This window comes from Lactuca virosa, chromosome 9, assembly GCF_052849685.1.
Source record: "Lactuca virosa cultivar CGN04683 chromosome 9, Lactuca_virosa_CGN04683_v6, whole genome shotgun sequence".
NCBI classification, from domain to species: Eukaryota; Viridiplantae; Streptophyta; class Magnoliopsida; order Asterales; family Asteraceae; genus Lactuca; species Lactuca virosa.
The window spans coordinates 201,825,880-201,852,648 of record NC_136434.1 but is presented as its reverse complement, the minus strand read 5'-3'; positions in this window follow the sequence as shown (position 1 = coordinate 201,852,648).

Below are 26,769 nucleotides of genomic sequence, written 5' to 3'. Positions count from 1 at the left end.
GGGCCCCTTGTCAACCAGAACGAGATTTCAGTCGACCCGGCCAAAGTGGAGGTTGTGATGAGGTCGGAGGTTCCGAGGTCTCCATCTGAGATTCGGAGCTTCCTGGGACTGGCAGGTTATTATCGGAGATTCATTCAGGACTTATCCAAGATAGTCATGCCCTTGACCCGGTTGATAAGGAAAGCCATGGTCTTTCACTGGGGGCCTGAGCAGCAGGCCGCATTTGAGATACTGAGACAGAGATTGTGCGAGGCGCCAATCTTAGCCCTACCAGAGGGCATGGATGATTTTGTGGTGTATTGCGATGCCTCAATCTCAGGATTGGGCGCGGTATTGATGCAAAAGGGGGCATGTTATCGCCTACGCTTTGAGGCAGTTGAGGCCTTATGAGGCGAACTATCCGACACATGATTTGGAGTTGGGGGCAGTTGTTTTCGCCATCAAGGTTTGGCGTCATTACCTCTATGGGTTATGTTGTACTATTTACACGGACCATAAGAGTTTAAGGTACCTCATGGATCAACCAAATTTGAATATGAGATAGTGTCGATGGTTAGATGTGGTGAAGGATTACGATTGTGAGATCTGTTGGATAAGGTGACTAAATCCATAACTATTTATGGTATGTACTTGACCCGGTTTGGCATGGTCCATTTCGGTTGCATGGCATCATGCATTTGGATAAACTAAAATGAGAGAAATAACACTTATGGTTTATTAATATATTATAAGTTCTAATATATTAATAATATTGTTTAATTAGTTTTGATCAAGAATTAATTAAGTGATCAAAAGATGACTAATTAAATATATGGGTTGATTATGCAAATCATCCATAACTTGTATAGTGGGCTAATGGCTCCATGGATTATCAAGTTGGGCTAAGGTCCATAGGATGCTCCATGGGAGTTACAAACCCATGGGTCATGGAAATGAAGAGCCATGTTACATTAGGGTTTACATGGTGTAACCCTAATTATAACACACTATAAAAAGAATATGAAGCTGACCGTAACGGATGTGTATAGATTACCGGGAGCTGAATAAGGTAACGGTGAAGAACCGTTACCAACTCCCGAGGATTGATGATCTCTTTGACCAGCTTCATGGAGCATCTTGGTTCTCCAAGATTGATTTGCGTTCGGGCTATCATCAGATGAGGGTCAGAGAGGAGGATGTGCAGAAGAATGCTTTTCGGACGCAATATGGTCACTACGAGTTCTTGGTGATGCCTTTCGGGCTAACCAATGCTCCTGCCACGTTCATGGATCTCATGAATCGTGTGTGCAGACCGATGTTGGATCGGTCTGTGATAGTTTTCATTGATGACATCTTGGTTTATTCAAAGACACAGGAGTAGCATGAGGAGCACTTGCAAGAGGTGTTGGAGACTCTGAGGAGGGAGAGCTTGTATGCCAAGTTCTCTAAGTGTGAGTTCTGGTTGCGTGAGGTGCAGTTGCTTAGGGACCTTGTCAACCAGAACGAGATTTCAGTCGACCCGGCCAAAGTGGAGGTCGTGATGAGGTGGGAGGTTCCGAGGTCTCCATTTGACATTCGGAGCTTCCTGGGACTGGCAGGTTATTATCGGAGATTCATTCAGGACTTATCCAAGATAGGCATGCCCTTGACCCGGTTGATAAGGAAAGCCATGGTCTTTCACTGGGGGCCTGAGCAGCAGGCCGCATTTGAGATACTGAGACAGAGATTGTGCGAGGCGCCAATCTTAGCCCTGCCAGAGGGCATGGATGATTTTGTGGTGTATTGCGATGCCTCAATCTCAGGATTGGGCGCGGTATTGATGCAAAAGGGGGCATGTTATCGCCTACGCTTTGAGGCAGTTGAGGCCTTATGAGGCGAACTATCCGACACATGATTTGGAGTTGGGGGCAGTTGTTTTCGCCCTCAAGGTTTGGCGTTATTACCTCTATGGGTTCTGTTGTACTATTTACACGGACCATAAGAGTTTAAGGTACCTCATGGATCAACAAAATTTGAATATGAGATAGTGTCGATGGTTAGATGTGGTGAAGGATTACGATTGTGAGATCTGTTGGATAAGGTGTCTAAATCCATAACTATTTATGGTATGTACTTGACCCGGTTTGGCATGGTCCATTTCGGTTGCATGGCATCATGCATTTGGATAAACTAAAATGAGAGAAATAACACTTATGGTTTATTAATATATTATAAGTTCTAATATATTAATAATATTGTTTAATTAGTTTTGATCAAGAATTAATTAAGTGATCAAAAGATGACTAATTAAATATATGGGTTGATTATGCAAATCATCCATAACTTGTATAGTGGGCTAATGGCTCCATGGATTATCAAGTTGGGCTAAGGTCCATAGGATGCTCCATGGGAGTTACAAACCCATGGGTCATGGAAATGAAGAGCCATGTTACATTAGGGTTTACATGGTGTAACCCTAATTATAACACACTATAAAAAGAATATGAAGCTGACCGTAACGGATGTGTATAGATTACCGGGAGCTGAATAAGGTAACGGTGAAGAACCGTTACCAACTCCCGAGGATTGATGATCTCTTTGACCAGCTTCATGGAGCATCTTGGTTCTCCAAGATTGATTTGCGTTCGGGCTATCATCAGATGAGGGTCAGAGAGGAGGATGTGCAGAAGAATGCTTTTCGGACGCGATATGGTCACTACGAGTTCGTGGTGATGCCTTTCGGGCTAACCAATGCTCCTGCCACGTTCACGGATCTCATGAATCGTGTGTGCAGACCGATGTTGGATCGGTCTGTGATAGTTTTCATTGATGACATCTTGGTTTATTCAAAGACACAGGAGTAGCATGAGGAGCACTTGCAAGAGGTGTTGGAGACTCTAAGGAGGGAGAGCTTGTATGCCAAGTTCTCTAAGTGTGAGTTCTGGTTGCGTGAGGTGCAGTTTCTTGGGCACCTTGTCAACCAGAACGAGATTTCAGTCGACCCGGCCAAAGTGGAGGTCGTGATGAGGTGGGAGGTTCCGAGGTCTCCATTTGAGATTCGGAGCTTCCTGGGACTGGCAGGTTATTATCGGAGATTCATTCAGGACTTATCCAAGATAGTCATGCCCTTGACCCGGTTGATAAGGAAAGCCATGGTCTTTCACTGGGGGCCTGAGCAGCAGGCCGCATTTGAGACACTGAGACAGAGATTGTGTGAGGCGCCAATCTTAGCCCTGCCAGAGGGCATGGATGATTTTGTGGTGTATTGCGATGCCTCAATCTCAGGATTGGGCGCGGTATTGATGCAAAAGGGGGCATGTTATCGCCTACGCTTTGAGGCAGTTGAAGCCTAATGAGGCGAACTATCCGACGCATGATTTGGAGTTGGGGGCAGTTGTTTTCGCCCTCAAGGTTTGGCGTCATTACCTCTATGGGTTCTGTTGTACTATTTACACGGACCATAAGAGTTTAAGGTACCTCATGGATCAACCAAAATTGAATATGAGATAGTGTCGATGGTTAGATGTGGTGAAGGATTACGATTGTGAGATCTGTTGGATAAGGTGTCTAAGTCCATAACTATTTATGGTATGTACTTGACCCGGTTTGGCATGGTCCATTTCGGTTGCATGGCATCATGCATTTGGATAAACTAAAATGAGAGAAATAACACTTATGGTTTATTAATATATTATAAGTTCTAATATATTAATAATATTGTTTAATTAGTTTTGATCAAGAATTAATTAAGTGATCAAAAGATGACTAATTAAATATATGGGTTGATTATGCAAATCATCCATAACTTGTATAGTGGGCTAATGGCTCCATGGATTATCAAGTTGGGCTAAGGTCCATAGGATGCTCCATGGGAGTTACAAACCCATGGGTCATGGAAATGAAGAGCCATGTTACATTAGGGTTTACATGGTGTAACCCTAATTATAACACACTATATAAAGAATATGAAGCTGATTGTATCGGATGTGTATAGATTACCGGGAGCTGAATAAGGTAATGGTGAAGAACCGTTACCAACTCCCGAGGATTGATGATCTCTTTGACCAGCTTCATGGAGCATCTTGGTTTTCCAAGATTGACTTGCGTTCGGGCTATCATCAGATGAGGGTCAGAGAGGAGGATGTGCAGAAGAATGCTTTTCGGACGCGATATGGTCACTACGAGTTCGTGGTGATGCCTTTCGGGCTAACCAATGCTCCTGCCACGTTCATGGATCTCATGAATCGTGTGTGCAGACCGATGTTGGATCGGTCTGTGATAGTTTTCATTGATGACATCTTGGTTTATTCAAAGACACAGGAGTAGCATGAGGAGCACTTGCAAGAGGTGTTGGAGACTCTGAGGAGGGAGAGCTTGTATGCCAAGTTCTCTAAGTGTGAGTTCTGGTTGCGTGAGGTGCAGTTTCTTAGGCACCTTGTCAACCAGAACGAGATTTCAGTCGACCCGGCCAAAGTGGAGGTCGTGATGAGGTGGGAGGTTCCGAGGTCTCCATTTGAGATTCGGAGCTTCCTGGGACTGCCAGGTTATTATCGGAGATTCATTCAGGACTTATCCAAGATAGTCATGCCCTTGACCCGGTTGATAAGGAAAGCCATGGTCTTTCACTGGGGGCCTGAGCAGCAGGGCGCATTTGAGACACTGAGACAGAGATTGTGCGAGGCGCCAATCTTAGCCTTGCCAGAGGGCATGGATGATTTTGTGGTGTATTGCGATGCCTCAATCTCAGGATTGGGCGCGGTATTGATGTAAAAGTGGGCATGTTATCGCCTACGCTTTGAGGCAGTTGAAGCCTTATGAGGCGAACTATCTGACGCATGATTTGGAGTTGGGGGCAATTGTTTTCGCCCTCAAGGTTTGGCGTCATTACCTCTATGGGTTCTGTTGTACTATTTACACGGACCATAAGAGTTTAAGGTACCTCATGGATCAACCAAATTTGAATATGAGATAGTGTCGATGGTTAGATATGGTGAAGGATTACGATTGTGAGATCTGTTGGATAAGGTGTCTAAGTCCATAACTATTTATGGTATGTACTTGACCCGGTTTGGCATGGTCCATTACGGTTGCATGGCATCATGCATTTGGATAAACTAAAATGAGAGAAATAACACTTATGGTTTATTAATATATTATAAGTTCTAATATATTAATAATATTGTTTAATTAGTTTTGATCAAGAATTAATTATGTAATCAAAAGATGACTAATTAAATATATGGGTTGATTATGCAAATCATCCATAACTTGTATAGTGGGCTAATGGCTCCATGGATTATCAAGTTGGGCTAAGGTCCATAGGATGCTCCATGGGAGTTACAAACCCATGGGTCATGGAAATGAAGAGCCATGTTACATTAGGGTTTACATGGTGTAACCCTAATTATAACACACTATATAAAGAATATGAAGCTGATTGTATCGGATGTGTATAGATTATCGGGAGCTGAATAAGGTAACGGTGAAGAACCGTTACCAACTCCCGAGGATTGATGATCTCGTTGACCAGCTTCATGGAGCATCTTGGTTCTCCAAGATTGATTTGCGTTCGGGCTATCATCAGATGAGGGTCAGAGAGGAGGATGTGCAGAAGAATGCTTTTCGGACGCGATATGGTCACTACGAGTTCGTGGTGATGCCTTTCGGGCTAACCAATGCTCCTCCCACGTTCATGGATCTCATAAATCGTGTGTGCAGACCGATGTTGGATCGGTCTGTGATAGTTTTCATTGATGACATCTTGGTTTATTCAAAGACACAGGAGTAGCATGAGGAGCACTTGCAAGAGGTGTTGGAGACTCTGAGGAGGGAGAGCTTGTATGCCAAGTTCTCTAAGTGTGAGTTCTGGTTGCGTGAGGTGCGGTTTCTGGGCACCTTGTCAACCAGAACGAGATTTCAGTCGACCCGGCCAAAGTGGAGGTCGTGATGAGGTGGGAGGTTCCGAGGTCTCCATTTGAGATTCGGAGCTTCCTGGGACTGGCAGGTTATTATCGGAGATTCATTCAGGACTTATCCAAGATAGTCATGCCCTTGACCCGGTTGATAAGGAAAGCCATGGTCTTTCACTGGGGGCCTGAGCAGCAGGCCTCATTTGAGACACTGAGACAGAGATTGTGCGAGGCGCCAATCTTAGCCCTGCCAGAGGGCATGGATGATTTTGTGGTGTATTGCGATGCCTCAATCTTAGGATTGGGCGCGGTATTGATGCAAAAGGGGGCATGTTATCGCCTACGCTTTGAGGCAGTTGAAGCCTTATGAGGCGAACTATCCGACGCATGATTTGGAGTTGGGGGCAGTTGTTTTCGCCCTCAAGGTTTGGCGTCATTACCTCTATGGGTTCTGTTGTACTATTTACACGGACCATAAGAGTTTAAGGTACCTCATGGATCAACCAAATTTGAATATGAGATAGTGTCGATGGTTAGATGTGGTGAAGGATTACGATTGTGAGATCTGTTGGATAAGGTGTCTAAATCCATAACTATTTATGGTATGTACTTGACCCGGTTTGGCATGGTCCATTTCGGTTGCATGGCATCATGCATTTGGATAAACTAAAATGAGAGAAATAACACTTATGGTTTATTAATATATTATAAGTTCTAATATATTAATAATATTGTTTAATCAGTTTTGATCAAGAATTAATTAATTGATCAAAAGATGACTAATTAAATATATGGGTTGATTATGCAAATCATCCATAACTTGTATAGTGGGCTAATGGCTCCATGGATTATCAAGTTGGGCTAAGGTCCATAGGATGCTCCATGGGAGTTACAAACCCATGGGTCATGGAAATGAAGAGCCATGTTACATTAGGGTTTACATGGTGTAACCCTAATTATAACACACTATATAAAGAATATGAAGCTGACCGTATCGGATGTTTATAGATTACCGGGAGCTAAATAAGGTAACGGTGAAGAACCGTTACCAACTCCCGAGGATTGATGATCTCTTTGACCAGCTTCATGGAGCATCTTGGTTCTCCAAGATTGATTTGCGTTCGGGCTATCATCAGATGAGGGTCAGAGAGGAGGATGTGCAGAAGAATGATTTTCGGACGCGATATGGTCACTACGAGTTCGTGGTGATGCCTTTCGGGCTAACCAATGCTCCTGCCACGTTCATGGATCTCATGAATCGTGTGTGCAGACCGATGTTGGATCGGTCTATGATAGTTTTCATTGATGACATCTTGGTTTATTCAAAGACACAGGAGTAGCATGAGGAGCACTTGCAAGAGGTGTTGGAGACTCTGAGGAGGGAGAGCTTGTATGCCAAGTTCTCTAAGTGTGAGTTCTGGTTGTGTGAGGTGCAGTTTCTTGGGCACCTTGTCAACCAGAACGAGATTTCAGTCGACCCGGCCAAAGTGGAGGTCGTGATGAGGTGGGAGGTTCCGAGGTCTCCATCTGAGATTCGGAGCTTCCTGGGACTCGCAGGTTATTATCGGAGATTCATTCAGGACTTATCCAAGATAGTCATGCCCTTGACCCGGTTGATAAGGAAAGCCATGGTCTTTCACTGGGGGCCTGAGCAGCAGGCCACATTTGAGACACTGAGACAGAGATTATGCGAGGCGCCAATCTTAGCCCTGCCAGAGGGCATGGATGATTTTGTGGTGTATTGCGATGCCTCAATCTCAGGATTGGGAGCGCTATTGATGCAAAAGGGGGCATGTTATCGCCTACGCTTTGAGGCAGTTGAAGCCTTATGAGGCGAACTATCCGACACATGATTTGGAGTTGGGGGCAGTTGTTTTCGCCCTCAAGGTTTGGCGTCATTACCTCTATGGGTTATGTTGTACTATTTACACGGACCATAAGAGTTTAAGGTACCTCATGGATCAACCAAATTTGAATATGAGATAGTGTCGATGGTTAGATGTAGTGAAGGATTACGATTGTGAGATCTGTTGGATAAGGTGTCTAAATCCATAACTATTTATGGTATGTACTTGACCCGGTTTGGCATGGTCCATTTCGGTTGCATGGCATCATGCATTTGGATAAACTAAAATGAGAGAAATAACACTTATGGTTATTTAATATATTATAAGTTCTAATATATTAATAATATTGTTTAATTAGTTTTGATCAAGAATTAATTAAGTGATCAAAAGATGACTAATTAAATATATGGGTTGATTATGCAAATCATCCATAACTTGTATAGTGGGCTAATGGCTCCATGGATTATCAAGTTGGGCTAAGGTCCATAGGATGCTCCATGGGAGTTACAAACCCATGGGTCATGGAAATGAAGAGCCATGTTACATTAGGGTTTACATGGTGTAACCCTAATTATAACACACTATATAAAGAATATGAAGCTGACCGTATCGGATGTTTATAGATTACCGGGAGCTAAATAAGGTAACGGTGAAGAACCGTTACCAACTCCCGAGGATTGATGATCTCTTTGACCAGCTTCATGGAGCATCTTGGTTCTCCAAGATTGATTTGCGTTCGGGCTATCATCAGATAAGGGTCAGAGAGGAGGATGTGCAGAAGAATGCTTTTCGGACGCGATATGGTCACTACGAGTTCGTGGTGATGCCTTTCGGGCTAACCAATGCTCCTGCCACGTTCATGGATCTCATGAATCGTGTGTGCAGACCGATGTTGGATCGGTCTGTGATAGTTTTTATTGATGACATCTTGGTTTATTCAAAGACACAGGAGTAGCATGAGGAGCACTTGCAAGAGGTTGTGGAGACTCTGAGGAGGGAGAGCTTGTATGCCAAGTTCTCTAAGTGTGAGTTCTGGTTGTGTGAGGTGCAGTTTCTTGGGCACCTTGTCAACCAGAACGAGATTTCAGTCGACCCGGCCAAAGTGGAGGTCGTGATGAGGTGGGAGGTTCCGAGGTCTCCATCTGAGATTCGGAGCTTCCTGGAACTGGCAGGTTATTATCGGAGATTCATTCAGGACTTATCCAAGATAGTCATGCCCTTGACCCGGTTGATAAGGAAAGCCATGGTCTTTCACTGGGGGCCTGAGCAGCAGGCCGCATTTGAGACACTGAGACAGATATTGTGCGAGGCGCCAATCTTAGCCCTGCCAGAGGGCATGGATGATTTTGTGGTGTATTGCGATGCCTCAATCTCAGGATTGGGAGCGGTATTGATGCAAAAGGGGGCATGTTATCGCCTACGCTTTGAGGCAGTTGAAGCCTTATGAGGCGAACTATCCGACGCATGATTTGGAGTTGGGGGCAGTTGTTTTCGCCCTCAAGGTTTGGCGTCATTACCTCTATGAGTTCTGTTGTACTATTTACACGGACCATAAGATTTTAAGGTACCTCATGGATCAACCAAATTTGAATATGAGATAGTGTCGATGGTTAGATGTGGTGAAGGATTACGATTGTGAGATCTGTTGGATAAGGTGTCTATGTTCATAACTATTTATGGTATGTACTTGACCCGGTTTGACATGGTCCATTTTGGTTGCATGGCATCATGCATTTGGATAAACTAAAATGAGAGAAATAACACTTATGGTTTATTAATATATTATAAGTTCTAATATATTAATAATATTGTTTAATTAGTTTTGATCAAGAATTAATTAAGTGATCAAAAGATGACTAATTAAATATATGGGTTGATTATGCAAATCATCCATAACTTGTATAGTGGGCTAATGGCTCCATGGATTATCAAGTTGGGCTAAGGTCTATAGGATGCTCCATGGGAGTTACAAACCCATGGGTCATGGAAATGAAGAGCCATGTTACATTAGGGTTTACATGGTGTAACCCTAATTATAACACACTATATAAAGAATATGAAGCTGACCGTATCGGATGTGTATAGATTACCGGGAGCTGAATAAGGTAACGGTGAAGAACCGTTACCAACTCCCGAGGATTGATGATCTCTTTGACCAGCTTCATGGAGCATCTTGGTTCTCCAAGATTGATTTGCGTTTGGGCTATCATCAGATGAGGGTCAGAGAGGAGGATGTGCAGAAGAATGCTTTTCAGACGCGATATGGTCACTACGAGTTCGTGGTGATGCCTTTCGGGCTAACCAATGCTCCTGCCATGTTCATGGATCTCATGAATCGTGTGTGCAGACCGATGTTGGATCGGTCTGTGATAGTTTTCATTGATGACATCTTGGTTTATTCAAAGACACGGGAGTAGCATGAGGAGCACTTGCAAGAGGTGTTGGAGACTCTGAGGAGGGAGAGCTTGTATGCCAAGCTCTCTAAGTGTGAGTTCTAGTTGCGTGAGATGCAGTTTCTTGGGTACCTTGTCAACCAGAACGAGATTTCAGTCGACCCCGCCGAAGTGGAGGTCGTGATGAGGTGGGAGGTTCTGAGGTCTCCATCTGAGATTCGGAGCTTCCTGGGACTGGCAGGTTATTATTGGAGATTCATTCAGGACTTATCCAAGATAGTCATGCCCTTGACCCGGTTGATAAGGAAAGCCATGGTCTTTCACTGGGGGCCTGAGCAGCAGGCCGCATTTGAGACACTGAGACAGAGATTGTGCGAGGCGCCAATCTTAGCCCTGCCAGAGGGCATGGATGATTTTTTGGTGTATTGCGATGCCTCAATCTCAGGATTAGGCGTGGTATTGATGCAAATGGGGGCATGTTATCGCCTACGCTTTGAGGCAGTTGAAGCCTTATGAGGCGAACTATCGGACGTATGATTTGGAGTTGGGGGCAGTTGTTTTCGCCCTCAAGGTTTGGCGTCATTACCTCTATGGGTTCTGTTGTACTATTTACACGGACCATAAGAGTTTCAGGTACCTCATGGATCAACCAAATTTGAATATGAGATAGTGTCGATGGTTAGATGTGGTGAAGGATTACGATTGTGAGATCTGTTGGATAAGGTGTCTAAGTCCATAACTATTTATGGTATGTACTTGACCCGGTTTGGCATGGTCCATTTTGGTTGCATGGCATCATGCATTTGGATAAACTAAAATGAGAGAAATAACACTTATGGTTTATTAATATATTATAAGTTCTAATATATTAATAATATTGTTTTTTAGTTTTGATCAAGAATTAATTAAGTGATCAAAAGATGACTAATTAAATATATGGGTTGATTATGCAAATCATCCATAACTTTTATAGTGGGCTAATGGCTCCATGGATTATCAAGTTGGGCTAAGGTCCATAGGATGCTCCATGGGAGTTACAAACCCATGGGTCATGGAAATGAAGAGCCATGTTACATTAGGGTTTACATGGTGTAACCCTAATTATAACACACTATATAAAGAATATGAAGCTGACCAAAATCGGCCACTAGAAGCAATATAGAGGGCTAGCCGATTTCTAAGTGTGACATTTTCTCTCAAAGTTTATTCCAAGAGCATTTGGTGTTGTGTGAAACATTTGAGGCATCACACTTGGGGTGCTAGGCTCTCAAGGTTTTCAAGGAATCAAATCAACTACAAGGTATGAAATTTTAGCTAACTTTTATGTTTAAAAGTTCCCCATGTATGCTAGATAGGATTATCAACCTTGGAAAAAGTATTTTGCATGTATTTTAGACAAACATAGATCCAAGGTTTCTAGAAACATTACCCTAAACTGGCCAGGCAGAGTGCAGATTTTTGATTTTTGCTGCTGGAAATGGACTAGAAACATTACCCTAAACTATTTTAGTGTTACTAAACTTGTTTTAGATGGTGTAATGGTTGTTCTAATCCATTTACAATGGCTAATATCAAAATTCCATGTTTATATGTGTTCATATGTTCTTGAAATTTTGATATGAATATTCATGTTCTTATGAGTTCTTGCAAGATCATAGGAATTATGTGCTATTGATTGGTAGTTAATTCATGATCATGATGTGTTTTGATGGAGTCCATAACTTGTCCTCAAGTTATGGATAACCAAAAGTCACTTTGTAATAAATCCATTAAAAGAACACATAAGTTACAAAAAATGAAGAGTCTTCATTTTTAATAAACAATAACTCATAAGTTATGAATTGAAAAGTTTTGTAAAGTTACAAAACTTGCCCTCAAGTTTTGGAACATGTAAAGTCATCTAGTAAACATTAGTTCCAACCCCAAGAATTTTAAAAGTTAAAATTCAACCCTTATACTTTATAATATTATAAGTGAATAATATATATATATATATATATATATATATATATATATATATATATATATATATATATATATATGTATAAGATCAAGTCGTTTTACCGTTAGTAGGCCTCATTCACGAAGCCGGTCTATAAGGGGGTATAAGGTTGTTGCCTATAAAATGGCAGCTTAATGGGTGTCCATTCTCAGCCACCGCTTCCTTGATCGGTGGAGGGTCGTTAGCCGAACGGGTAGGACAAGGACTTATAAATCCTCATTAAAAGTATGATGAATATAGAGTAACTAAATGTTTTTTTATAAATCCCAATCTTAGTTAATTTAGGAAAATTTGAAAAAGGTGCTAACCCATGAAATTACACTTTTCACTTTGATTAAGTCGTTAGTGGAGCGTGTGTGGTTAACCGTCACACTAACTTGGACTTAACAAGGTAGGTAAAGGGTGACTTAAGGTTTTTCATAGGTCGGTGGAGCGTGTGTGGTTAACCGGCACATCGATTGAGTGAAAAACATAAAGGGTACCAAGTAATTTGCATGGTTACTTCACACCTTGTTTTGTGATCCTCGGCATCCCAATCACAAAACCTGAAGGGCACGCTCGAGATTGAAACATGCCATTGAAAAGTTCAATGAATCTCAAAAGAATCTAGGAGTTTCTAAGATCAAGTAAAACCTAATAATTTAATATTTTGTTTTTCCATGGTGGAAATTAGTGAATCGTCATTCACCTACCTTTCAAATATGTTATAGCCTAGATTACGGCATCCCTCTTCTAAGTTATAATATATTGTGATTGGGTTCTAGCCTTAATATTACATTTGAGTGTTTTATTAAGGAATATCTTTATATGTAAACTAAACTTGTCTTTTCTTCTTTTTCAGATGTCTTCCAACAATGTTGCTTCTGGCTCAAACCCTACCGTCACCTTCTCTCACATGAACCTTTGTGGGAGAGTCATCTTTGATGGATCCAACTTTACAGATTGGATCAGGAACATCAGGATGGTCACTCGGTATGAGAACAAGGAATACGTTCTCGACAAGGAGATCAAGGTACCCGAGCCATCTGCTACTCCTGAGGAGATCGCTGAATATGAGGCACATGAAAGAGATGTTACCAAAGTGTCATGCATCATGTTGGCCACTATCACAGCCGAGCTCCAAAAGTCCAATGAGGACTACTATCCTTTTGAGATGCACCAGGATTTGATGGACCGCTACCATCAGAGTTCTCGTCAAGAGCGATATGAAATCATCTCCTCCATGATAACAACCCGAATGAAGGATGGTGAACCCATCACGAGCCACATGCAGAAAATGCAAAGGTATGTGGACCGTTTGATGAAGCTGAATGTGGACTTCCCCGAGGATTTGGCAATAGATATCATTTTGCACTCCTTACCTTCGTGTTTTGATCAATTCCGCATGACATACCACATGAATAAGGAGGAAGTTACACTTAGCAAACTTCAAGGACTCCTAAAGACCGCTGAAAGTGGTCTTAAAGGTATGTCGGTTGTTACCACTCCTACTCCTACTCAAAACTCCGCCCCTGTCTTGGCAATCGCGAAAAATAGAGGGAAGAAGAGGAAGAACCCTTCGAAGGGTACCAAGGTTAAGACCCTTGATGGCTCCGCTACAAGTGGAACCAAGAAAGGTTTCGTCACTCCTTCTTCTGATCCAAAAGAGGCTGAATGCTTCTATTGCCATGAAAAGGCGCACTAGAAGCGGAACTGCCCAAAGTACCAGCAAGATTTGAAGGATGGGAAAGTAAAACCTAACCATACAGGTATTTACAGTATATTATCTAATAACTCATCCTATTCTAACTCTTGGGTCCTTGATACCGGCTGTGGGTATTCATATTTATTCTGATTTGCAGGGACTAAGAAGAAGTGAGAATGTGGAGCATGGAAAGATAAACTTGATCATGGGGAATAGGAAAGCTTCACCTGTCACCAAGATTGGAGTTTACTCTTTATTGCTAAGTAGTGGGTTTACTTCAGATTTGAATAAATGTTGTTACTCGCCTGAAATGGCAAGAAATATTATTTCCTTTCATGCTTTGTACAAACAAGGGTTTACCTTTTCTTTTGATAATGAAGTTGGTGGAATAAATGCTTTCTTTAATAATGTGTTTTATTTTAAAGCATTACCTTGTGATGGTGTGTATGAAGCTGTGTCTGTTGTAGATAACTTAGGAAATAATGTGTTGTGTATTGATTCTACTAATGAAAATAACTTGGATAAAGCATCATTATGGCATTGTCGTCTTGGACATGTAAGCAAGAAATGCATAGGCCAACTCCAAAAGGATGGAGTCTTGGAGTCATTTGACCTAAAGTCAGATGATAGTTGTGAATCATGCTTACTTGGAAAAATGACAAAGTCACCCTTCACAGGTTCTTGTGCTAGGGGTGAAGGTTTGTTGGATCTAGTGCACACAGATGTGTGTGGACCCTTCAAAACTGCCACAAGGGATATGGATATGTCTACTTAATCAAGCATAATTCAGAGACTTTTGAAAGGTTTAAAGAGTTTAAACAGGAAGTCGAGAATCAATTGGGCAGGAACATTAAGATGCTTCGATCCGATCGAGGTGGTGAGTATCTTAGTACAGAGTTCCTCGACTATCTTAAGGAATGTGGGGTTGTCTCACAATTGACACCTCCCAGGACACCACAGTTGAATGGTGTGGCTGAGAGGCGCAATCGAACCTTGTTGGACATGGTTCGTTCCATGATGAGTCGAGCTTCGCTACCAATCTCATTCTGAGGGTATGCCTTAGAGACTGCCGCCCATATCCTTAATCTGGTCCCTACAAAGAAGGTTGCCAAAACACCTTAAGAGATGTGGACTGGAAAAGTTCCTAATCTAGCCCACATCAAGATTTGGGGTTGCGAAGTTTTCGTGAGACGCGAGACTCACGATAAGCTCGAACCTCGAAGTGAGAGGTGTATTTTCATCGGCTACCCACATAAATCCTTTGGTTACCTCTTCTACAGACCTAGTGAGAATGTGGTCTTTGTAGCAAGGAGGGGTGTCTTTCGAGAGAGAGAGTTCATAAGCCAAGGAAACAGTGGGAGGAAAATTGACCTTGAATAAATTCAAGAGTCAAGTGGTGAAGGAACCTCAAACCCTAGCAATCAACCTGAGCAGGAAACTCCTGTTGATCCGACAGAAGAGTCTGTACCTCTGAGGTGTTCCACGAGAGTTAGGAATGCACCTGAGCATTACTATGGTTTCCATATTACTGCGGAAGGTGATACACTTATCAGTGATAGCACTCTGGTGAGTCTGGATGAACCTAACAGCTACACGGAAGCCATGGCATGCCCTGAGGCTGCTAAATGGAAAGAGGCTATGGACAGCGAGATACAATCCATGTATAACAATCAAGTTTGGAACTTGGTTGACAATGTACCAGGTCGCAAGACAGTCGGATGCAAATGGATCTTCAAGAAAAAGACCGACATGGATGGTAATGTACACACTTATAAGGCACGACTGGTTGCAAAGGGATTTTCTCAAACCCCGGGAGTTGATTATGATGAGACATTTTCACCAGTAGCAAAGATTAAGTCTATTAGGGTTATGTTAGCCATTGCTGCATTTCATGATTATGAAATATGGCAAATGGTTGTCAAAACCACTTTCCTTAATGGAAAGTTGGCTAAGGATGTTTACATGAATCAGCCAGAGGGTTTTGTCAGCATAGAGTACCCCAATAGAGTGTGTAGGCTTGAGAAATCCATCTATGGATTAAAGCAAGCACCTCGCAGATGGAATCTTTGCTTCGATGAGAAAGTCAAAGAGTTTGGCTTTTCGAGGAGTGAAGATGAATCTTGTGTATATGTCAAGGCTAGCGGGAGTATAGTTAGCTTTTTGGTACTGTATGTAGATTACATACTACTCATAGGAAATGACATCCCAACTTTACAGGAAGTTAAGTCCTGGCTTGGGAAGTGTTTCGCTATGAAGGACCTTGGAGAAGCTGTCTACATTCTAGGGATAAGGATTCTGAGAGACCGGAGTAAAAGACTAATTGGACTTAGTCAGAGTACCTACTTGGATAAGGTGATGAAGAGGTTCAGCATGCAGGATTCCAAAAAGGGAGAGTTACCTATCCAGTGTAACACCAGATTGAGTAAGACTCAGAGCCCGAGTACTGAGGCTGAGATAGCATAAATGAGTCGAGTGCCTTATGTTTCCTCTGTAGGATCGATCATGTATGTTATGACTTGTACTCGTCCTGATGTGGCATTTGCCTTGAGCATGGTTAGCATATATCAGGGGAACCCTGACAAGGCTCACTGGACTGCGGTAAAGAACATTCTCAAGTACCTGCGGAGGATTAAGGACTGGGTCCTTACCCTCAGTGGGAGTGATGACTTGAGAGTTATAGGGTATAGTGATGCTAGCTTCCAGACTGATAGGGATAATTTCCGCTCTCAGTCGGGTTGGGTCTTTACCTTAAACGGAGGAGCAATTTCTTGGAAAAGATCCAAGCAGGAGACAGTGGCTAATTCAACTTGCGAATCAGAGTATATAGCGGCAAGCGAGGCAGAGAAGGAGGCTATATGGCTAAAGAACTTCATTGGAGACCTTGGAGTTGTACCAGCTATAAAGGAGCCTATCCATATTTTCTGTGATAGTGAAAGTGCAGTTGCCTTAGCCAAGGAACCAAGGGATCACGGGAGATCCAGACACATTGATAGGAAATACCATTTCATCATACATCGAATAGAAGAAGGACTCCTCGTGGCAAAGAGGATATCATCGGATGAGAACCCTGCAGATCCCCTCACGAAGGGACTGGGCAGGCTTAAGCATCTCCAGCATGCGAGGCGCATAGGGCTGAAGGATGATATTAGTTTTAGTAGTTAGATAGCTTTGAAATGTGTAAAATGTAATTAACATTTAATGATGAATAAAAGTTGTATTTATTTATGAGTAAAGTGTTGCTATCTTCTGTCAATCGTTTACTATCGTTTCATTTTGCATGTTTTGACTTCCAAAATAATTATGTTATTATATCTCATATTATTCAACTTCTCCACAGTCGGTCATATGTAGGAAGTAGATTTGAATCAAGACTGTCATGAGTTGGCTTGTAGATGTCCAAGGCACTGGACATAGCAAAGTGTTCCTACAACACTCATGAGTGCTCATAAGTTCTGAGTATTGGATCCAACCCACGCTCGCTGGTATCACTTCATGGAATTTATCTCAAGTGATCGTGAGACAGTAATATCATATAAGTCTTTAAACCTAGAGATATGAGTTGTTGCCTATGAGTTGGTCATGCATTGATTGTACGAAAATGCATTGGTAACTCGATGTTATAAAACGTGCCTTTGTGTATGATTCAACAAGTAGTAGAACAAGCATATGAGTCGAAGTTTATCTGTTCCTTCTTGGATTAGAAGCGATATCCGGGCCCCTCGATGATTTTGTTTTGACCTATGTACCGGGCCCGGTCAGAACTAAGTTGATGTGTTCAATTAAGTTCTATGTCAAACAAATCGGAAATCGAGAAACAAACTACTGGACAATAAGTAAGACATTGTTCCATGTATTTGTCCGGCTGATATATAGAACAGAGGATTATATGATCACTTATCTTAAATGGCGTATCATCATCTTCTCAGTTCCGAGAGACCTTGAAAGAGCTACGATTGATGATCGGTTCCTGAAGTCATACTTGTAGTTATAGTTATTAGACTTATCCAAGTGGGAGACTGTTGGATAAGGTGTCTAAGTCCATAACTATTTATGGTATGTACTTGACCCGGTTTGGCATGGTCCATTTGGGTTGCATGGCATCATGCATTTAGATAAACTAAAATGAGAGAAATAGCACATATGGTTTATTAATATATTATAAGTTCTAATATATTAATAATACTATTTAATTAGTTTTGATCAAGAATTAATTTGGATTTAATTAAGTGATCAAAAGATGACTAATTAAATATATGGGTTGATTATGCAAATCATCCATAACTTGTATAGTGGGCTAAAGGCTCCATGGATTATCAAGTTGGGCTAAGGTCCATAGGATGCTCCATGGATGCTCCATGGGAGTTACAAACCCATGGGTCATGGAAATGAAGAGCCATGTTACATTAGGGTTTACATGGTGTAACCCTAATTATAACACACGATATAAAGAATATGAAGCTCACCAAAATCGGCCACTAGAAGCAATATAGAGGGCAAGCCGATTTCTAAGTGTGACATTTTCTCTCAAAGTTTATTCCAAAAGCATTTGGTGTTGTGTGAAACATTTGAGGCATCACACTTGGGGTGCTAGGCTCTCAAGGTTTTCAACGAATCAAATCAACTTCAAGGTATGAAATTCTAGGTAACTTGTATGTTAAAAGTTCCCCATGTATGCTAGATAGGATTAAGAACCTTGGAAATCATATTTTGCATGTATTTTAGACAAACATAGATCCAAGGTTTCTAGGGTTGCATGTACACCTTAGGAGTGTTAGAATGCTCAAAACCCATCAAGATCCTCTACCACCCGGGGAAGGCCAATGCCGTGCCCCATGCGCTTAGCCGCAAGGCTGCACCGATCAGAGATATCTGCTTGATAATGACAGTGGTGACTCTGTTATTAGAGCGGATCTGACAGGACCAACAGGAGGCTATGAAGGAGGAACATCGTAAGAGTGAGCGTATTGTGGGTCAGGTCTCCTCCTTCGATTATGACAGTTGTGGATTGTTGAAAATACACCGAAGGGTGTGGGTCCTATATCATGGAGGTGTGCACCAGGTATTGATGGAGGAGGCGCACAAATCCAGGTTTTCCATCCATCCCGGAGCGACGAAGATGTACAGGGATCTTCGTCTTGATTATTGGTGGCCCTTCATGAAGCGGGATGTAGCTTGGTATGTTGAGAGATGTTTGACCTACAGGAAGGTCAAGGCCGAGCATTAGAGGCCCCACGGCAAGACCCAACCATTGGATATTCCGATGTGGAAATGGGAAAATATCACTATGGATTTCATCACGAAGCTTCCCTGGACCGCACGGGGAGTGGATTCGATTTGGGTCATTGTGGATCGGTTGACCAAGAGCGCCCATTTCATTCCGATTCAGGAGAGCATTTCGGACGAGAGGTTGGCCGATGTCTGTATTCGGGAGGTAGTGGCTCGGCACGGAGTGCCAGTTTTGGTGATTTCCGATAGAGATGTGCGGTTCACTTCCAGATTCTGGAAGAAGTTTCATGACGAGCTGGGTACTCGTCTGCACTTTAGCACCGCTTTTTAGCCGCAGACGGATGGTCAGAGTGAGCGAACCATCTAGACCCTAGAGGATATGCTGCGGGCATGTGTTTTAGACTTTGGAGGTAGTTGGGATACTTACCTTCCTTTGGCAGAGTTTTCCTATAATAACAGTTATCACACGAGTATCGACCGACCTCCCTTCGAGATGTTGTACGGAAGGAAGTGTAGGACCCCGATATGTTGGGGTGAGGTTGGCCAGAGGGTCATGGGGAGTACCGAAGTGGTACTCAAGACTACATAGAGGATCCAGCAGGTTCAGAGCAGGCTTTAGGCTACTCAGAGTCGGCAGAAGAGTTATGCCGATATGCATCGCTCGGACCTAGAGTTCGAGGTCGGGGATATGGTGCTCCTGAAGGTGTCGCCTTGGAAAGGCGTCATTCGATTCAGAAAACGGGGTAAGTTGGGACCCAGGTACATTGGACCTTTCAGGGTTGTAGCTCGGGTGGCCAAGGTGGCGTATAGGATGGATCTTCCAGCCGAACTCAGTCAGATTCACAGTACTTTTCACATCTCCCATTTGCGGAATTGCCTGGTGGACGACTCTATAATGGTGCCTTTAGAGGATATTCAGTTGGATGACAGCCTGAACTATATTGAGCGGCTAGTAGCTATCCTTGACAGGAAGTCGAGGGATCTGAGGAACAAGAGGGTGGAGCTGGTGAAGGTGCAATGGTAGCACCGCAAGGGCTCGGAATGGACCTGGGAGCCGGAGGACGAGATGAGGGAGCACTACCCCAAGCTTTTTCCGGATTCGGCAGCAGACTTTGGGGACGAAGTATAAGATAAGTGGGGGAGATTTGTAACACACGGTTCCTGGTACGTATTTAAATTCAAGTAAGTCTATGTTTTGCCCTGGGACTCGGCGAGTTGGAGTCCCAACTCGTCGAGTAGAGTCGATATTTACCGGGAAGTTTAATGACCTACTCGACGAGTCAGGAGACTAACTCGACGAGTAGAAGCTGTCTGGATGAAACCCTAATAGATGGGGTTTGCACCCTATTTAAACAACTTATAACGCCCCAACACAGCCTCCATTGTTCCTCCCAACCCAGAGAAAGCCCTAACTCGAACCCTAAGCCACTTTTGAGTGTTTTTGAGCTTTTTGGTGACTTTTGTGTGCATTTGAAGTTGGAAGAGAAGGAGGAAGCTTGGAAGTTCAAGTGAAAGCTTGTGGATTCAAAGGTTTTGCTTCATTCTCAGTTCATTCAAGGTAAAAAGCTTGAACCTTGACCATCTATCTATTAGATCCTGTTTTGGGGCTATTTTCTACCCTTTTATGAGTTGTGAAGTTATAGTCGGATTTTGTGAGTGTGTTTGGAGTTACACTTCAGATCTGGAACCATTGAGGGTTCCCATGGCATAAAGGTGCCAACTTTATGGTCGTGGGAGACCCATGCTTCTTATATACCTCTTTTTATGGATTTTGAGCCAAAAACCCCCATGCATGGACGTCAAGATTGGAACTTTACATATAAAATGGACCCTAGGAGGTCAGATCTATGGTCTTGGTGCATTAAGACCCATTATAATCGACTGAATAGTTTTGGACGAAGTGGGACTCGGAGAGTCGCTTGGGTGACTCGGCGAGTCGGTCGCATTTTCCCTTAATGCTTTCTGGAAATGGCCTTTGGTTGAGTGGAAGGACCACATAGCCTGTTAGGGTCTGTGATGGACTTGAAGATCAAAGGACTCGACGAGTTCACTAAGAAACTCGGCGAGCTCAACGCAATGTCCCAACCACATGAAGACGGACTCTACGAGTTCAAGGATGAACTCGGCGAGTTATAGGCTGAACACCTTCGTATGGATGAAGATGAACTCGACGAGTCGGTTGAAGATAGTCAGATATGTTATTGAAGGCGAACTCGTCGAGCTCTTGCTAGACTCGACGAGTAGGGACGAGATGGTAGCATTTTGTGGACATGGGGACTCGGCGAGTTGGCGGACTAACTCGGCGAGTCAAGTCAACCAGATGTCGACTTTGACCAAAGTTGACTTTGACCAAGGTTTTGACCTTGACTTTGACTTGGACTTGAGTTGACCCTTGTAGGGGTTATGAGTATGAAATGGTAACTTAGAAAGGATGTTGTGTATAGATCGAGGAGTCGAGAAGAGTTGATTTCCGTATCGAGGACAGTGCAGACACTACACGACATTGAGGTGAGTTACCTACCAGTAGAAGTGGGTCTAAGGCACCAAGGCCGACCCACTAGTATTGATTACAGTTGAGATGATTTTCTTTGTGATAATTGTCTGGTTTGCTATTTTTTGATGTGTTCTATGTGCTAGTATGATATGTTCTATGTGATAGCGGTACATGCAGACATTCTAAAACTCTCGTCTAGTGAATGAAGGGGGGGGGGGTGTGCCATATGTTAACATACAAAATACATCTATATATATTTTTGAATTGGATCAAAGCCTAACGTGCGTCTAGCGTCCAAGCGTTGCCGCATATACTCAGACGCTGCACTCACACCTTCGACAATACACATAAACGAATCTTTACACATCTGGAGCTGTCGGCGGAAATAATATCCTTGAAAGAGAGCATACATGACAAAATAATCATGCATGAGACATTGGTGGGATGTTGCACGCTGTCTTTGGATATATCTTCTTTGTTTACGTTGCGAGCTTCATGGTTGTTAATATGTTGTTCTAGTCTATTACGTACATAGATGATTGATTGTATTACGGTAGCAAGTGCATCGTGCAGTGAAGATGACGATGATGAAGATGACGAAGACGAATTTTTTTTATAAACCTATGGAATTGGTTGTGAGATGTATTGTAATGCATTTGTGTTGAAATATGAAAGGATACATGTTATTTATAGTGGTTGAAAGAGATGTTTAAAATTTGAAATTTATAACAGAAAATGGCTCTTTTAAAAAAAAATAAAGATTTTTTTATAAAATATATGGTGGTCTAAGGAATTAATACAAAAGTCAAATCCCAACTACCCAATACCCTTTCTATCTCTTCTCGTTGTGGCTGTAGCGAGCCTTCTCGGACGAGCTCCATGGCATGCGTCAAGGGCGGTGTGTAGCAAGCCCTAGTGCCCCACTCTCAACGACCGACTCCCTATAGCCTTATGAGCTTGTTGTAACGTGCTATTTAAAATATATATATATATAATAGTCGTAGTTCAAAATAAACCAAATCAGTCCAAAATGACTGATATTATAGGGATAATGACTTGAAAGGGTAAGGGACTTTCGACTTTGTTCACATTTAGTCATTAAACTTTTTTTCATTATCTATTTGCCACTGAACTATTGAAATTGTTCACATTTTATCCTTATGGCCGGTAACAACCGATCATAAGGGTAAAATGTGAACAGTTTCAATAGTTCAGTGGAAAATAGATAATCAAAAAAAAGTTTGGTGACTAAATGTGAACAAAGTCGAAAGTTCGTTTCCCTCTAAAAAAGATCAATGACTAAATGTGAACAAACTTCCTCTTGTATTATGTTTTAGCAAATTATTTTCTTTTGTTAAATTCTAGCAACATTTGTTGATGAAGAAATCGATGAAATAAAAAAAACAAAACCCCAAAAATATATTTAAAAAAAACGAAAAACCGAAACCGAAATAAAAAACCAATGATTTGGTATTTTCCAAAATAAAAAATCAAAATTTCCAATATGATTTTGGTTTAACAGAAAAATGAATCATTCTCATCTATAGCTATTAAAAAATTGTGTTCAATTGTCAGAAATTACGTTGTATTCTCAAGAAAAAAAAAATTAAAAATCTTAATTTTTTTAAAAATAGTTATTTAAATATGAATTATTTTTTCTAAAACTTTTTAAAATTATGAGTGACTTTTTTGAAAGAAAAAAAAATAGCGTCGTTGAATATATAGCTATTTTTTTCTTAAATAAAATTGTAAAGGTAATATGGATGGGGTGGTTTGGGCGTAACACTTCATAAAACATGTTAACGGTTTTACTTAACTCTATATGTCTAGTTAAATAATCATAAATTTCAATAATTATTCAAACTTTTTAAGAAAATACAATTTCAAATATAAATCAATTGTCCGGATAAATTAAAAATGTCTAAATTCTAAACAACTTGACTTTCATTTTCGATATCCTTTTTCATAGTAAATATGCTAAGATGATGTATGTCAATACATGGAGTATAACAACATATATAATGTATCAATGTATGTATGTATTCTTTTATAAACAACGTATATGGTTTAATGTATGTCAATTTATATGTTTCATCATTTTATAACACAAAATTCATACATATAATATTGGTTTCATTTTTCGTTTTTTATACCTTTTTCGGGGTTTTGTTTTTTTTTTTTTATTTCATAGATTTCTTCATCAACAAATGTTGTTAAAATTTAACAAAAATACATAATTTGCTAAACCATAATACAATAAGAAAGTTTGTTCACATTTAGTTATTGAACTTTTTTTAGAAGGAAACGAATTTTCAACTTTGTTTATATTTAGTCACTAAACTTTTTTTCATTATCTATTTGTCACTGAACTATTGAAACTATTTTATTTTGAACAGTTTCAATAGTTCATTGACAAATAGATAATAAAAAAAGGTTTAGTAATTAAATATGAACAAAATCGAAAGTCCATTACCCTTTCAAGTCATTATCCCGATATTATATTGCTAATGCAGAATAACAAATAACTCGTGTTATTTCAAATGACAACTTTCGAATAAAGGTGATTTTTCTGAAATAACAAACAAATCAATTGCTTTTAAACAACCACGAAATCATGTCTAATCGGAAATTGTATTTTACTTTTTAGACAACAAGAATCGTGGTTTCTTATGCTAATTTCCATCACTGGCAGAGTTGGAAGGGAATTTAACGCATTTCAGTGACATAAAAATGAAATAATTATTAAAAAGGTAGCATAAAAATGCTTTAAGAATAATGTAATAGAGTTGTAGTTGTAGTGGTATATAGGATAAGTCATTCAACTAATATTCCCAACACACTTGCTATTTTCTTTCAAGTATTTTATTTATATTTATAACATATGACTATAAAAATTGTGGAATATTTTTAAAGAGTAATATTCCATTCCTTCTATAAGTCAGCCACGATTGATTTGATTTTACTACAAAAATATGTAATTCGTTTTTATGTTTAAGAAAAAAAAAAGCAACTTGTATGAAAAAGGATATATATTTTAATAGAATTTTAATGTACCTCTAAGTCTTAATATTTAGTTACTAATAAAAATTGTAATTTAAATATTATTTTAGGTAAATAGTTCTTATATTTGATATATGATATATCTTTTAGATGTTTATTTTAAAAGAGAAATCAAATAGATGAAAACTATGTTATTGTACGATTGTATTTGTCCTTATATTTATTTATATTACTTTACGTATCATATTGTACAAAAATGAATGTTTGGTTTTCTTATTAACATTACAATCCAAATTTGGTCATTAGACATTCAATGCTTTTCTTATGTTATGTATCAAGCCAAATTTTACATAAATAACTATTATTTTATAGTAATTTTATGAGCATGTGCTGTAAAGGTAGTGTATTAATATGAAAAAAAAAAATGTAATGATATGGATACAGGAAAGTTAAATCAAAGTTATTTTTTGGTGTATCATTATTTATTTTTTGTTTTATAGTTTTTGTTTTAATAGTTATATAATTATATGTTTCGGGATCATTTTAACTCATAGAATAGTAAAGTAGATTTAGGCTTTATTGTTAGTATGTACTTTTAACAACAATTTTGCTATTTGTTTACCGTTACATTTTTGGGATTTACATAACAATTTTTTGTCATCCACAACAATTATTTCTAAATAGATATCTTTACGGAAAATATATCTTTACGGAAAATATACTTATTAAAGTAATTAACTTTTTGGTTTGTTTACATCTGGGTAACTATTTTATTTTTTGTAGACATCTAAGTAACGAACCTTTTGGAAGTGTTACCTACTGTAGCAGGTTACATCCGGTCATAATTGTCATATGTGAACACTTCCAAAAAGTTCGTTACCTAGATGTTTACAAAAAAATAGTTACCTAGATGTGAACATACCGAAAAGGTAAGAGTAAATTAAACGAATGGTCCCTATGGTTTGGGTAAGATGTGTGTTTGGTCTCTAACTTATTTTTTAAATCGGATGATCCTTACTGTTTATTTTTGTTGTGCGTTTGGTCTCTGTCTTACCTCAAAAGACTATTGTGCCCTTTTTAATTTATTTTTAATTAATTTTCTTATTTATGTATTTATTTTTTTATATATTTATAAAAATTAATAAACCCCACATATTTGTATCTCCTCACCTTAAACCTGAAACCACATTTAAGAAATTTAAGTTGGGTCCCACCAGTCACCTAACCATATCTCATCCTCTTCAACTTCTATTTCTTTTCCATCTTTCGTGACATAGACGTCTTCACCGTCCTTTATTATTTCGGTACTTCAACTCCGGCGAACCAACACCACAACCCTTGTATTGGGTTGTGGTGGTGGAAAATTTAATGAAGAGACAATGGGTTGTGGTGTTGGTTCGTCGGTGTTGAAGGACCGAAAAAAAAGAATGATGAAGATGTCGATGTCACTAAAAATGGAAATGAAATAGAAGTTGATGGTAAGGAGATACATATATGTGGGGTCTATTAATTTTTTTAAATATATAAAAAAATAAATACATAAATAAGAAAATTAATTAAAAAATAAATTAAAAAGGGCGCGATAGTCTTTTGAGGTAAGACAGGGACCAAACTCACTACAAAAATAAACAGTAGCGATCATCCGAGTTATAAAATAAGTTAGGGACCAAACGCACAAATTACCCAAACCATAAGGACCATTCATGTAATTTACTCTTACCTTTTCAGTTTGATCAGATCTGGGTAACTATCTTTTTTGTATACATTTAGGCAACAAACTTTTTGGAAGTGTTCACATATGACCATTATGACTGGATGTAACTTGCTACAGCCGGTCATAATGGTCATATGTGAACACTACTAAGAAGTTTGTTACCCAAATTTAGACAAAAAAAAGATAGTCATCCACATATGAACAAACCAAAATTTTAATTACCTTAATAAGTCTATTTTCCTAACTTTACCATTTCTTTTGTTTTACTAAACTTTATATTTTACCATCCATCGACTATATAAATATGTTTATGTCTACCATATATAATTTTTTTTTTGTAAAATTATAATTTTTTTAATTTGATCTATTTCACTAAACTTTACATTTTATCCTCTATCAAAAAAATATATATATATATATATATATATATATATATATATATATATATATATCCATGATTTTTATGTGAGGTATAAACATAAAAAATATATATATAACTTTTGTATATATTTCACTTGACAATAACTCTTAAAATCAAAAAT